The sequence below is a fragment of the Triturus cristatus genome, chromosome 6 (assembly GCF_964204655.1).
Source record: "Triturus cristatus chromosome 6, aTriCri1.1, whole genome shotgun sequence".
NCBI lineage: Eukaryota > Metazoa > Chordata > Amphibia > Caudata > Salamandridae > Triturus > Triturus cristatus.
The window spans coordinates 1,709,164,294-1,709,178,975 of record NC_140589.1 but is presented as its reverse complement, the minus strand read 5'-3'; the positions used below and the strand labels follow the sequence as shown (position 1 = coordinate 1,709,178,975).

At 41.5% G+C, this 14,682-nt stretch overlaps 1 protein-coding gene across 5 annotated transcripts in view; it reads left to right on the top strand.

Annotated features, from left to right (window-relative positions):
* The window catches only part of GPATCH2 (G-patch domain containing 2), a 569,031-nt gene that overhangs the window by 14,375 nt on the left and 539,974 nt on the right, over positions 1–14,682 (top strand). The gene's annotated exons all lie outside the window — the stretch shown is intronic.

Genomic DNA, 14,682 nt, shown 5'->3' with positions numbered 1-14,682 from the left:
GGGGGCCACACAGCCCCCCTTCCCCTTTATAAACACAGACACAGGGGGAAGCTCCCCGGGCATGGACTGAAAAAGGGTCTTTGACAAAAGCAGTGACCCACTAAGCTATGCACATAAAATACGGTTCTATGACCTTCATGGTACACACCCGTGGCAGGCATATTAACCCGCTGTGCTACAATAGATGAGTCAAAACTGCCACTAAACAAAACTCCGATCTCTCCAGCATGTACATTAATTATAAGTGTTATCTTGACACTTTTATTGTTGCCTGAAAACTACTGGATATATAAGGAACTCTGCAGCGAGTGCTTTCAAAACTACTTTACTGCTACATGAATGTACGAATAATTTTTATGGTTGCAAACATCCCAATTCAAAGTTGGTGAACGCAGTAATGCTTTTTTAAATACACTAATCTCATTTTAGAAATCTGTAATCTTTTACTGACTCCTAAAAAAGGATTGTTACTCCATACTGAGTCTTTATTTGGAAAGGGCATTTGGTAGGCTTCCCTTCCAAATACGTAATTGGTATTCAATGTATCAATGTTTTGCGCCCAAAATCCAGTTGCAAAACATTGAAAAATTATTGACTCCTGAGTTGGGGTGTTAAATCAAAAGTCAAGGGGTCTCACTGAGGCCCCTCTTCCTTTGTGAATGTAAAAATAAAGTTTGTTTGGGAGCAGGCAGTGATTCAGGGGACCACTGGCAACCGTAAAACAAATGTTTGAAGAAAATACATATTTTCTTCTTAAACTCTTCCTCTAAGGATAACAGGCTGCAATTAGGAAAAAAACAAGTTTATTTTATTGAATAGTGATCACGGACATGGTGGCCTACTGACCCCGGAAGGCCACCATCCTTGTGATGTCCACCAATCGAAGAGAGTTGCAATGTGCAACCTACATCATTCATTTCGATGATAAAGGTCAGCTTTCTATCTGCTCGGAATTGGAATTAAGCTGACTGACCTTTTTTGGTCATAGCTCAGTTTGTTAAATTCTTTACTTGTCACATAGTGCGACCAGAGAGTTTTGCTAGTAGGGCCCAGTGCATCATGGAAAAATGAGATTTTGGCAGATTGCACACAGGGAAGATTAGGCACTAAAAATATGCGCTCGCGGAGGAATTGTCCAGAGAGCTTTTTTTCCATGTGCATTTATATCAGATATATATAATATTTGGGCCACATGTTTACCAAGAAATCCATTGGAAATGCTATGTTTATTTTGCTATTTGTCTATTACTCATTTTATTATGGGTATTGTTGGACTTGGCCCTTCTGGCAGGTTCACCCCTAAACTTTTTGCTTTTTCTTGTGACTTGGTGTAGTGATTTTTGACTTCGGCGCACTTTTACCACTGTGTCCCAGGGTAAAGTGCATGCGTGTAGTGAGGTTGGCCTGCCCTCCCATAGGAATGCATGGGGGAATGTATGTTTCCCTGGTAGTTCCTGATGCGTGGGGAGTGCAGGTGCGAGTTTGGTATGTACGGACTCGTGTGATGAAATGCTGCGCGATGATGTGTGCGGCGTGCATGTACCTAGTGTGGAAGTGCCACTTCTAGAAGTGGGCACTTCTGTGTGCAGTGTGAAATGTGTGCCTTGTCTAGCGATTGGCTGGTTGAGGTCATGTGACAGGCTAGGGAATCCCCAGAGTCAGGATGAGTCACCCATTGGTGAATGGGGAGATCAGGAGCTAGATGGGTGGGAGGAGTACACCTGGGTCCTGAATAGGGCTGGGTTTTCCCCACACAATGCTGGCTCCGCCCCCTGTGGTGCGACTGATGACCCTGGCCTGCTTTCTGAATAGGGAGAGGGGCTGAGCAAAACAAAGTGCTCAGGAACCAGTTGTAACTGGTTCGCCCCTTCCCTGCACCTTGAGACAAAGGGTTTCACTGTATAAAAAGGGGCTGTGTCCCCTTACAATTTGTTCTCTTGCTGATCCAACTTGAGGGGGGCCTGCTGCTGCTGGGCGCCAGGAGAGACCACCACTGGGGACTGCCTCCCTGCTGGAGGGCCCTGTGAGCTGGCCCCTGGGCCCAGTCTTTGCCCCCCTACTTCTGAAGACTTTTGCTGGACTCGCTTTCTCCCCTAAAGCGCTGGGAGCGCTTTATTTGTGTCCCTAAGCGCGGAAGCGCTTTGAATTGCCTTTAGCGCTCAGGAGCGCTGTATTTCTGTAAGCGGGTGCCCACCCCGCTGGATTTTGTTCTTATTATTACGAGGGAGCCCACCCCTCTTATCGCCGGAGAAATCACCGCTGCAGCCCGGGCCGAAACCCAGGAAGTCAGGCAGGCCTTTTGGGACGTGGGCGGAGCCTGACCCGGGAAGCAGGAAGCGGACGGGAGCCTACCCCGCGCTCCTGCGTCCAGAAGAAGACCGGGAGAGAAAGGACGGTGGCGGCGGCAGCGGCTCCTCGCGCAGGGCTCCTGTGTGTGGAGGGAACCCTGCAGGTCTCCTAGACGAGTGAAGCCCCACCTCGAGAGGAGGAAGACCCGCCGGAGTCCGGGTGAGTGAGGCTCTGTGTGTGGTGGTTGGGGGAGTGTCGGGGCACAGTTTCGGTGTCCGCCCCGTACCACGTCCCAAACACTGCGGGGGCAGTGCTCATTACTCTTCCCGCTGCCCCACCTGGCATTGGGCAGCGGCAGCGGTGTGGGGGACCTAGTGGTTTCCTACGAGCGCGAGTGCGCTCCAACGAAGGCCCGCATTGGTTGGTTCTCGAGCCCCGTGAGGCTCCAACGTAGAGGGTCATTCTTGTGTTGTGGCAATCAGAGCGGCCCCGGAAGGCAGCGGGCCGCTCCAACGTTCTAGGGGCACCATTCCTTTCGAGCCCACGAGGCTCTAACGGGGCACATTTGTTTATTGAGCCCACCAGGCTCCAACGTTTGGGGGCATTCTTGTTGGCAGAGCCCAGAGAGGCTCCAAGGTATGCCATATTTGTTTTAAAAAGGCACAGTGGTGCCCACGCTCATTTCTCCAGCTGCCAAGCACTTAGTTGGCAGCTGCAACGTTTAGGTTGTGCCTTGTGCGCGCTGGCTTGCGCAGCCTGCGCAGTCGCGCCCTGACATTGCCGGATATTGGATATTTCTGCACCCCTGAGAGGCCAGTTGGCCTGGGGACAGTTATCTTGTGTTGTGCCCTCGCCTAGGGCACCTGGTGATTTTTATATATGTCCTTTTGAGCCTGCGCAATGTCTTTATGATTTTTTCCTTCCTAAACTGTGTTTATGCATTGGAGATTGTTTTACTAGTAGTAATTATGCTAGTGTGTTCATGTTTCCCTGGGTGATATTGTCCTAAGGTGGTTAGGGTTGCGTAGGTGGTACTTACCCGTTACCAGTGGTTACTGGTTGTGCGCTATATCTTCCAAATTGGTGCTACAGTGATTGTATGTGCTATGTCCTAGAGTATTATTCCTACAAAGTGCTAATTCTACAACGTGCTAGTTCTAACAAGTGCTTATTCCTGACAGTGGTCCATCAGGCCCTGTCCCTTGTAAATAACTCCCCTGTAAATTCTACCCGTGCCAGTGGCACATTGTAAAGTGTGTATTTATTATCTAATGTGTTTTGCTATAATACAAAGGCTATTTTTATATAATACCTTGTGTGGAGTTTCTTTTGTGGTGGGCCTTGGGTGTTGTTGCTGGGTGCGCGCGCAAACGCTTTACACCTTGCCTCAGAGATAAGCCTGACTGCTCGAGCCAAGCTACCAAGGGGGTGAGCAGGGGTTATCTTTGGCGTGTAACTCCCCAGCCCTGACTGACTAGAGTGGTGGTTTCTGCCTGGCTTTGGCGCAAGCCCTAGCCAACCAGAAATCGCCATTTCTAACAGGTATGAGTAGCTCACTTCTTCTGAATCAACTACTCAAAATGTACACAATTGTGAGCTCCCACAAACCAGTGCCTGCATGGGGAACCATCTTCTTTGTGATTTGACTCTCTGTCTCAGATGTGTAACAGGAGCCTTAACCTGTAATGTGAAGGACATTCAGTTGTAAATCGGGTGTCAGTTGGCATCTAGTAGTGAATTTCTCATTGCAGGCTTGGTGTGGTCCTGGCTTCCCAGATTACAGAAAAGGTTTGCTCTCCTGCTCTTTATGTTGTGAAATTGTCTTATAAAGAGATGTAAGAGGCAGATTTAGAGTGATTTGGTATCTTTTTAACCTGGACATAATGAGGATCGAGTGCGGCCAGTTCTCTGGTTGATTAGTAGGCGTTTCGTAGGATTTCAAACAATGTTTAGATGAGAATTGCAGGGACAGGCTTTGCTGACACTTTGCCTTTCGAGCCAAAAGCTGCCTTGAAGCAGAGAGATCCCAGGGAATTCTTTGTCATGGTTCTTTATCTTGTCATGAGGTTCGAAATAGTCGGAGCCCTATTGCCAGTTTATTGTTACATGTTCTTTTAGGAGCTAGAATGGCTTCTTCAGGGGTGCTCTCCTTTGTCAGGAAAGCAGCCTGGCTCTTTGTGCTTGGTTTCAGCTAAGCAACAAATAGCAGTCATTTCTCATTTGTACTTTTGTGTACAGATCATTGATAAACAATGTGCTTTTTGGACATTTTTGGCTTCTACGATGGTTCGTGTTATCTGTGTGTGAAGCTCAGTCTTTCCAGGACACTGTTTAATGAAGCTCCGAACTCCAAAAGGGCAAGCACATCTGTAAATGTCCACAGAAGGTGTGCAGGAAATGATATGGCGTCTAATTAACAGGTCCAAGTGGCCTGTGTGGCTGAACAGTTCATTTCCATTACAGCCCCATTGTGTGATGCTGGGAGGGCTCTTGCTGCTAAACAAACAACGTTTAGAGCTGAAATGCTCATCAGTACTATTTGCATCCCTTACTTTCTGTGGGGTGATCAGTTGTTGTTTTGTCCTTGTCAAAGTGTCACACTTTCGGCAAGATGTTACTAATTGAAAATGTATTAGACTCTGACAAATTAAATCTGTATCACAGACGGACTCATTTTTTAAATGTCTGAAAATAAATTGAGCATGCAAATTCATTTTGATAACTTTATTAAATCCAAACTTAAAAAAAAGTCTTCATCTCAGTGCATTTTTTTGGTAGGTATTAACTTTTGCAATAAGTTTAACAAGGAAAGCTGAGCGTTCACGAGGAAGGGTGGGTGTATAGTCAAATATAATGCAAATAAGGTAACATGACGGGTTTGCATCTTAAAGCCTTTTTCATATCTACTTTAAACTGAAACCAGTTTTCTTTTATATGTGTTTTTAATGAAGACCTACTCCATTAACGTTTGAGTCCAACTCCACTTATAGCTGGTAGTTTAACGTACATCTTTGTAACGTCACTGTTAATGTCCTTCGAGTGCATCCTTTTTTGGGTATCACTGTCCCACATTTATTCTCGTGATGCGATCAAATTATAATACTACAACGTTTTTCCTTCCATATTGCTTCAAGACCTAGATTTTCTTAATAGAATAAATTGTGGCAGAATGGTCCCCAGATGTACCTTATAGGTTTTTCAAAATGATGCTTTAGATCTGCAGACCAGGAGCAAGTGCAGATTTCACCAGCTTAGTGCTGCCTTAAACACACGTGTCATAGCTCTCAATTATGAACCTTGTCAGAACAATGCTGTCTCAGTTGTACTGCTCGCACTCACTTTGACGCTTCAGTGCTGGATTCGCAAAACTACTGGAATGTAAGTAAAAAATGTATTCACCTGGTCTAACTCCTACATTTTGATCAAGCGTTCACTTTTAGAGACTTTTCAACGAATTCCAGAATGTACGTTTGTGGGTTTTCCTTGTGTTTCATTTGTATAGTGCAACCCTAGATGGGAAGCAATGGAGTGAAAAACAAGCGTGGTACCATTAGAGTATAATTTAAATTGTTTACAATGAGGCAGGTAACTAGTAAGGCCTACTGTGTTATTGCTCTTTGAAGGTTTTGTCTTCAGCTTTCTTGTATATTGTAGTTGGGTCGGAGCAGTTACCGTTGATTGGGAAGTTATTCCAGACCCTATGTGCACAGGGGCACATCTCCTCTGGTTTAACTTCTCATACCTCTTCATTTCTAGTACGGTGATACTGTGCTAAAGGGGATGGCACTGTCTTCCTGAGGTGGCTAGTTACTTGGCCAGGTATGTTGGGTATTGCTTCTGGTGGCTTTGTAGGTGATGCATCTGGTCTTGAACATGAATGGAATTGTAGAGGAAGTGGATGCAGTTCCTTCAGCAGAGTTTTTGGTGCACAATATTGTTTAGGGATAGTTCGCAAGAGTGTGTTTTCAGTGGGTAATTGAGAACTACAGGGTTTGCAGAGTTGTGTTGTGGACTGACTGCAGATAGATAGGTAGGTTGATATGGTCTTCTTGGGCATATCTTAGAAGGACAGGAATGATCATTTTTCTCATTTTGATTGACTTTGATTCAAAGGTGTGGTATGAAGGATGGAGAAAGGGCTCACTAAGTGGTCCATCCAGTCCTGTGGCATTGGAGCCCTCCAGTGGATTTCATGTGAAGCTGACATGAGCGAGTCGTGTATTTGACTTTGGAGTGGGTTGGTTTGGTGGTCTGCTACTTGATGTTCAGAGTGCTGTAAGGTGTGGATATGGAGTTAATCATTGTCTTAGTACTAGCGTGGCTGGTTTAGGTTGAAGTCTCCAAAGAATTTAGGGCGGCAACTGAATGGAGACTGAGGTGATGAGATGTGATGGTTCTTCTTGCGTTTGGGGGATTTGCATATCTCATGGAATAAAGCTGCCAGAGAAGGTGAGAGAGATAAGTGGTAGGTGCAGATCTCAGATGATTTAAGTGTTGTTGGTTAAAGGTAAACAGCCAGAAAAAATTGTGAATGGCTGTGGGTCCTTCTCCTGCTTACTTCATGCAGTCTATGTGTTGGATGCTATAGACTGCAGTGATGTAGACATTAAGGGTATGCATCTAGCTTGTGTTGTGTGATGATGTCAGCTATGACTTTGATGACTACAGAATGTGTGTTGTTAAGCAAGAGTTGTAGGGTTTGTGCTGTTGGTGGTGTTTGTGCATGCTACTGAGTGTTACATGGATGATATTGTTGGTGTTAGCTGTGTGGGAAGGGTGTTTGTGTTTGCGTTGAGTGGGTATGTGGCGGGCTGCGATCTGTGTTACATGCAAAATATTGATTGCCTAACTGAGATGCACACTTCTGGACAACAGCTTTTACTGGACAAAACATGCCCAATAGATGATACCCTTGTCTGTCACCCTTTGTCTATATTCACTCTTATCTACGTCTGGAACTCATTTATATGCAAATCGTCTACATCGGCACTTGTCTACATTTCCCAGATAGTGGGGTGTCTAGGGGGATTCGGAAAATTTGGAAGTGTCATCAGTGCTAGTTTCTGGACTCTCTGTTACGTGAATGTTCTGGAATTGTTTCTTTTGGACTGTGGGTTAAATAGAAAGAAGGGCAAGTCACCAATTAGTTGGATGGAGTGGTCAGTCATGGGGAGCAGGGTGTGCCGCCTTCCGGTACGCTGTACTGCTTTGGGTCACTGGAAGTGGTCTTTTTGGCTGCTGGTTTAGGAAGGAGGGTGGGTCTCTGCTTGTCTTTTGGGAGCCAAAGGTCATGGATCGAGGATGTACTGCCTTCTGGAGCACTGTGTACTCGGGTGCAGTGGGATTAGTCCATGTAGTCTGTTGATTTATGCGGAAAGGAGGGCTGATTGGCCAGCAGGAGATCATGGTCGCAGGCTGCCAACCTTTTGGGGCATCTAAAGTACTTGTGGGAAGATGCAACTGTTACAGAGTTTGTGGAGTACTCACGCAAATAGCCATTTATGCACACATAAATGTACACGAAGAGTTCCACCTGCATACATTTCATATACATTTCTCTACATGGAAAAAATATATTCTCATCCTAAACCCTCTCCAAATTTTAGCGTGTTTCTTTCTCATTCACACCATGAAAATTGATCTGCTCAGGAGTACATTGTTTCCTATTTTCAGAGCAGGAAACTACCCACTAACATTTTAGGAATAGCTGGAAACCTGCAAGGTAGTTTTGCCGATCAATCCGCCTTGTCTCTCCCACATACTGCCTCCTTCTCCGCTCAGGATCCTTTCTTAAAATTTACACTGACCGCCTCAAACTAAAAGATCCCCTTTCTGGACCTACTAATCATCTTACAAGATGGTAAACTTTTCACCAAAACGTACAAAAAACCTACAGACCAAAACAGTTTACTAACTTACGACAGTCATCACACAAAAGCCTTAAGACAGAATCTTCCATTTGAAAATTTCTGAGGCTCAGAAGAAACTGCAGCAACAACAGGGATTACGAAACACAAGCTGCAGAACTAGGCAACAACCTGGAACAGAGGAACTACCTGCAGACAATCATACAGAATGCGTATAAACGCGCACGCAACAATCACCGGGATGCATTACTAGAAACTCTTGAAAAACAAAAGGATGAGACAATTACATGTGTGACAACCTACACACCACAATCAAATCAAGGAAAGAAAATCCTACTAATAAAACACTGGAACATCCTACACGCAGGAGGAATGCAACTGGAGCGCCCAAGATTCGCCTTCAGACGTACACAGAATATTAAAGACATGGTCGTGCACACAAGACCACGGGGTAAACAACTGGACAATCAAAGGATACTGTGGGACCTCCCAAAAGTCAAAGGGCATTACCCACGCGGAACCTGCAATATCTGCCCCCTAACAACACATACCACAACTCTGCAACTAAACAACCAGGAGTGGACACAGAAGAAACATACTAACTGTAATACTAAAAACTGTGTGTACATGGTAAATGTCCTTGAAACCTCCTTTATATAGGAATGACAACCAGAGCCGTAAGGACGAGAGTAAACGAAAACATAAGTAATATACGGTGCATGAAAAATACCACTAAAATGAGCAGACACTACATCGAAACAGGGCATACACCAGATCAAATGACTGTCATAGAATCCAATCCTTTATGGTCTAATAGGACACCATTTCAAAAAGAACAAAGATGGGTCTATCGCCTAGGGACAAATAGCCATGGTCTAAACGACGATATAACATGGATTGAGGTAGTATAGCCCAATGATCACCCCACCTTCATCCCAACTCTGCAGACAAATTACCACAATGATGTGTAAATTATAGAGACACACAAACACGCATATATCGCTTGCTTCGGAACACAGGCCATCACAGATACTCCTGTTGCGAATAAAACCATGCATGTTAATGGGGCTTGACTATTTACATCCTACAAAGATGGCGCCCATGGTCAAACAATCGACCTACCAACTACACCACTCAAAGATGGCGTCCGTGGTCTTTTACCACCCTAACCTCACACAAATAATAATAAAAAATCATTATAGGACACCCGTCTTTTAACAATATCTTGAAAACAATCGATATCAAAACACCAGGTGACTCGAACACGCCACTACAAGATGGCGTCCACGCATCACGTCACACACTCTCCCATTAAGGTACAATTAACTAACTGATTGATAACAGACCTCTGCTGTTTAAGGGGTAGGTGCGACCTTCCCAGTACCGGCGGAGACAGGGAGAGGCACGCAGGTGGATCGGCCCTGCTACTACGGGAGAACCGTGAGTAAAACAGAAAGGGGAAACCCTTTCAGAACGCGAGCAAACATCTCTCTGATTTTAAAGCACTTAGCCTGTGGAAACAATTGTCTCGTAATAAACAAAGCTTTACTAATATATGTATTGTCATTTTCTGTGTAAAACCTTTTTAACACTCAAATAAGGTCCTGTTTCACGTACAGTTCACTAATTTACTTAGAACTCCTCTGACCTGATAAGCAGGGCACTAGAAAGCCTCACACCTCCATGCAGAGACCTTTATTGTTGGTCACAGGTCTCCAGTCTCTAAAGAACCTATACAAAAGTAAAGCATTCCGAAGTTTTACAACTCCTTCCACTATCAACTCCCTCTAATTATACAGGATAAATCCCTCCAACATGCAGGGATCACCCCGGACTCTACATAACAGCCTTTTAGTTCCAAATCAATGCGGTTTATTTTCCGTTTTGGTTTTAAACATCAATCTTTATTGACTACAACAGCGGAGAACAATGAAGCCTTTCAACAATATTTACTTTGCCTCCTTTTATTCACAGTTCCAGAATGCCCTCACTGATATCATGAGGTCCTGACTCTAATATTAAGGGGTGAGAAACATGATGTATTTTACAAAAATCAGTACAACAGTATCTCGAGGTTTGCCATCAATGGTGAGGCCCACTTTGCGGTATTATTTACCTACACAGCTATGGTTCATATACTTACCTTATGAATGAGCCTTTTTATAGAGTCACATCAAAATGGATACTTTATCTAGGGGTACTGTATGAATGACAAGAGTAAATGTATGAATAAAGAACTACACTGGCACAATCTAATCATTGATCTTATATCTATTTATGTATGTCACTATGCTGAGAAAAAACGTTTTAATTATTCACGTCACTGTCATTATACATGCACCTATGCCAACCTATAGCGATAATGTTCACGCTAAGGGTAATGCGCACCAGGCCCTCCAATGGATGACCCGGACTATATATCCAACCATGACAAGATATTAATGCTCATATACTTTTGTCCTATATTTTTCCTCTTTTCAGAAACGCCACTCCCTTCTACAAATTTGGCGGCACTGGTTAGTTCAGGCCACCACTGATACTAAAATTGAACTTTCTTTGGTCCTGAAGAAGCACTTTGGATCTCCTTCTGAGGCCTCATACAGCGCGAAACATGTTGACCTTTATATATGTCCATTAGGGACATATACCCAGCTACAGAGGGGCATAATATCCCCTAGAAGAGCACCACACACTTTGTTTTATCAATGACAGAGGGATCACCCTAATAAATAGCACCCACTCCCTCCAGTCATTTTTTAACACACTACTTCAGACTTCACTGCCACTTGCACCCAAACAACTTCTCATCAAAAGATCTCCGATAAAGAGACCCTTTGGGGGACCCATAGGGCATTGCAGCGCCGGCCCGACGAGGAGCAAAGCCCAAATGATGACGCACGACATCCTTCGGGGTGTGTGAGGGCATTTGGCTTAAGAGGTACCCACTATATAAAAATGTGTGTGCGTTACTGATTCACATTCAGTTTGCAAAAGAATTAAACATCGATGGTATTGTAACCTTCTGTTTAAGTAGACAAATTTGTTTGCTTCTTTTCTGTTGGTGGACATGAGGCTGGCCATTTATATAGATAAGACTATGAAGTTCATCGATAACCGACATTTTATGCTGCATTGCATCAAGAAATTTCATTCAGTGAAAGAATTCGGAACAATTGTCCAAAATTTCGGTTTGCCCAGAGCTGATTTGGGTAATGCTGGGTTTTATAAATCTTCATTAACACAGCATATGGTAGTACATTTCTGCAGCTCTTATGATATTTGAAACAAGGATTTATAACTTTTGTTTTGCAGATTGTGTTTAACATTAATGTGATTAACACAGTTTTGCTCCTGTTATAAAGAATTACACTCGCAGTCAAAAGATACCACACCTCACAGACAACACATTCATATTGCCAATAATACAGTGAACTCACTTTGCACATACCTTAATCACCTCTTTTATCCATTTATTCTTCCCCTCCTCCTGCTCCCAAGCACACACATTCATACCCAAACTGGTATTGAAGTAGTGACAATTCTGCACATGACTCCACCAGCATGCCTAGTGAAGACTGTTAAAAGTAGGAGCCCTGGAGAAACCTGTATTTATCAAAAAGATCTTTGAGGCAATTTTTGCCTTCAAATCGCAAACAATTGGGCAAAGAAACTTATTTGACCATGGCAAACATTTGTACTTGTTGGTGCTTTCACCTTAAGTTATTCCGAAGAGCCAGATATATAATCCACCTTAACAGATGTAAAAATTAAAACTGTCTCACCCACCACAACTCAAAGTCTTGTTTTTTACAACACACATTCAGTGGGTAATTAATCATTGAAGGCATTCTTTTACCCATGCGTGTCTTGACTGTTGTTGACATTGGTTCTACTAATGTCAGAGAACAAAAGCAACTTCTACAGTTCCTCCTGTAGGATCAGCATCACTGTGCATGTCTTAGCTGCTGCTCTTGCCATCTGACTATTATTACCTTTGACACTGTCAGTCAGGTTGGTGTGGCAGGTTAAGATGAGCTTGCTGACCCAAATCTATAGCTTTGGTCACATAATGGGGCTTTTCTGTGAACACTTTCTTGGGATAGATGATCTCACATTCTCCTGATCGGTTTTACACTGTGTGTAGCCTACTTGCATAGCGTTGTGATTGGTGGCATTTTGTGATCATGGGCTATTTGCTGCATTAGTGTTTACTTTCACATCCTACAAACTGTAGTTCCTGGTCACGTACATAATCATTTTCAATAAAAAAATGTTTTCTGCGTAACTTAGTAACAATTGTTAAAACAACTCTGTTTATCCTCTTCAAATATTTTATTACTTTTTATAATAAGACAGTAGACTATACAAAAAAAGAGCACTGAAAAAGGTACATACAAGATTGTATCAATATAATAACTGTACTTATACAATAGCAATTGTAATATGTACTTATACAATAACGATTGTAATATATTAAAAGTAAAAATAAAAAGGAATAAATAAAAGCATTTTTACAAATATATCTTATTAGAACTACTAATTTTAACCATAAATTCTTTGCATATTAAAAAGATATATAACATATTACTAATACGTATTCATAAGTGGAACTTTTTATAATTATCATTCAAAATAAGTGATAAGGGTGTTGTGGACTACACCCGATACAGTCAGATTGGCTCCTCTTCTAGTAAAAATTATCCATGACCACCATGCATGTATTGATAATGAAGCATTTTTCTAATTAGTAGTAATTAATTTTAAAGCAGAAGAGATTAGAAAATCTAGAAGTTTTCTATGTATATCAGACATTTTAGTAGAAAGTGAAATAGATTTAAAAATCTGCATATTGTACAAAACAATATCTGAGATATGCAATATTTTTGTAATGGCATCCCAAACCGCCTTCCAAACACAAAGATTTTAATCCATTCATACATCATATGTCTTAACGAGCCTATGTTCTGACTACAATGCCAACAATTAGGAGAATTTAACAGTTTTGCGTTAAATAACTTTAAAGTTGAAGGAATTGGTTTGCTATAAAGATACAGGCAGCCAACCAAAGATATAATTCAACCATATTTTTTTCCATATGTCTGGAGAGACCAATATATGTCTAGTTCTTTATTCCAAAAAGAAGAGAGAAAGTTGGTATTGTCCCCTTCAAAATTGTTTAATTCTTTTTCTAAATTATCGATTCAAACAATATTGATATTGTTTGAATGTAAATTTTTAAATCAGAGGTGATATTCAGAGGAACATTGTTGGGAAATGATTCAAGGATGTAATTACCTAAAAGTTCATATTTGGAAATATCCGATGGAAGTAAAAGACATTTTTACTGCAATTCATCAAAAGTTAAAAAAGTGTTGTTATGATAAACCTATTTTAAATTAAAAAAATAGAAGCTTTAATCCAAAATTGCAAAAATGTTATTTGTCAAGCAAGTAGATTATACCCCAATGACGTATTTGAAATAGGAGATTGAAAAATAGAGTCTAAATCTTGTAATATTAATTTTGTAGAGTTCAGTATGATAGACCTTTTTAGTAAAGTGGTGGAATTAGACATAGTGAGTAATGCAGGTACGGGAAATGATGATATCCAGCTTTGTTCAATAAGAAGCCAGGAAGGTGCTTTATTAAGCTCTGTATGATTGAACCAAAAGAAACTTTGTTTTAAAATAAACACTTTATGATCATTAAGAAAATATGATTAACCAAAACCACCATTGCACTTTGCAATTTTTTTTTTAATAACTTATACAAGGAGTTTAGTTATTCCAAATAAATTGAGATAAAAGTTTATCTGCATTTTTATAAACCTTAAGAGGAAGTTGAGTAGTTATCATAGAACCATTTTTATAGAATTACCTTTTCCCCACCAAGATAGATACAAGGCGGACCATTTATGAAATTTGTCTTTGATAGGAGTAAGAATGCAATCACAATTCAATGTAATTGATCGTTTAATGGTGTGAAAAAATAAGACAGCAAGATATTTAAATTTTTCATTTTGCCATTTAATTTTGTTGTTAGGGAGAATATCATAGGTACAATGAACATTCAAAGGAAAAAAATCAGATTTATTAGTGTTTAAAGTATAACCTGAAATCTGAGAGTATGTTTGAATTAGAATAAATAGAGGAGAATAAGGATTACTAATACACAGTAGTAATCATCAGCATAGTCCGAATTGTTTATAGCAACATTTTTTGCAATAAGGCTTTAAATTTCTATTCAATTTCTGATGACAATAAGTAAAGGTTAAATAGCAAGGAGAAAAAGTAGCAGTGATAATGGACAACCTTGTTTAGTCCCTCCTAAAAAGAAAAAGATTACTAGAAATTTGACCAGTAATAAAATGTTTGTTAAACGGATTAGAATAGAGAGCTGAAATCATATGAATAAATGAACTGCTAAACTTAAATGCAGCTAAGGTACGGAATAGAGACTGACAATGGACTTTGTCAAAAGCTTTTTCAGCATCCAATGCCAGGACTCCAGATGGAAGAGGCAAGGAT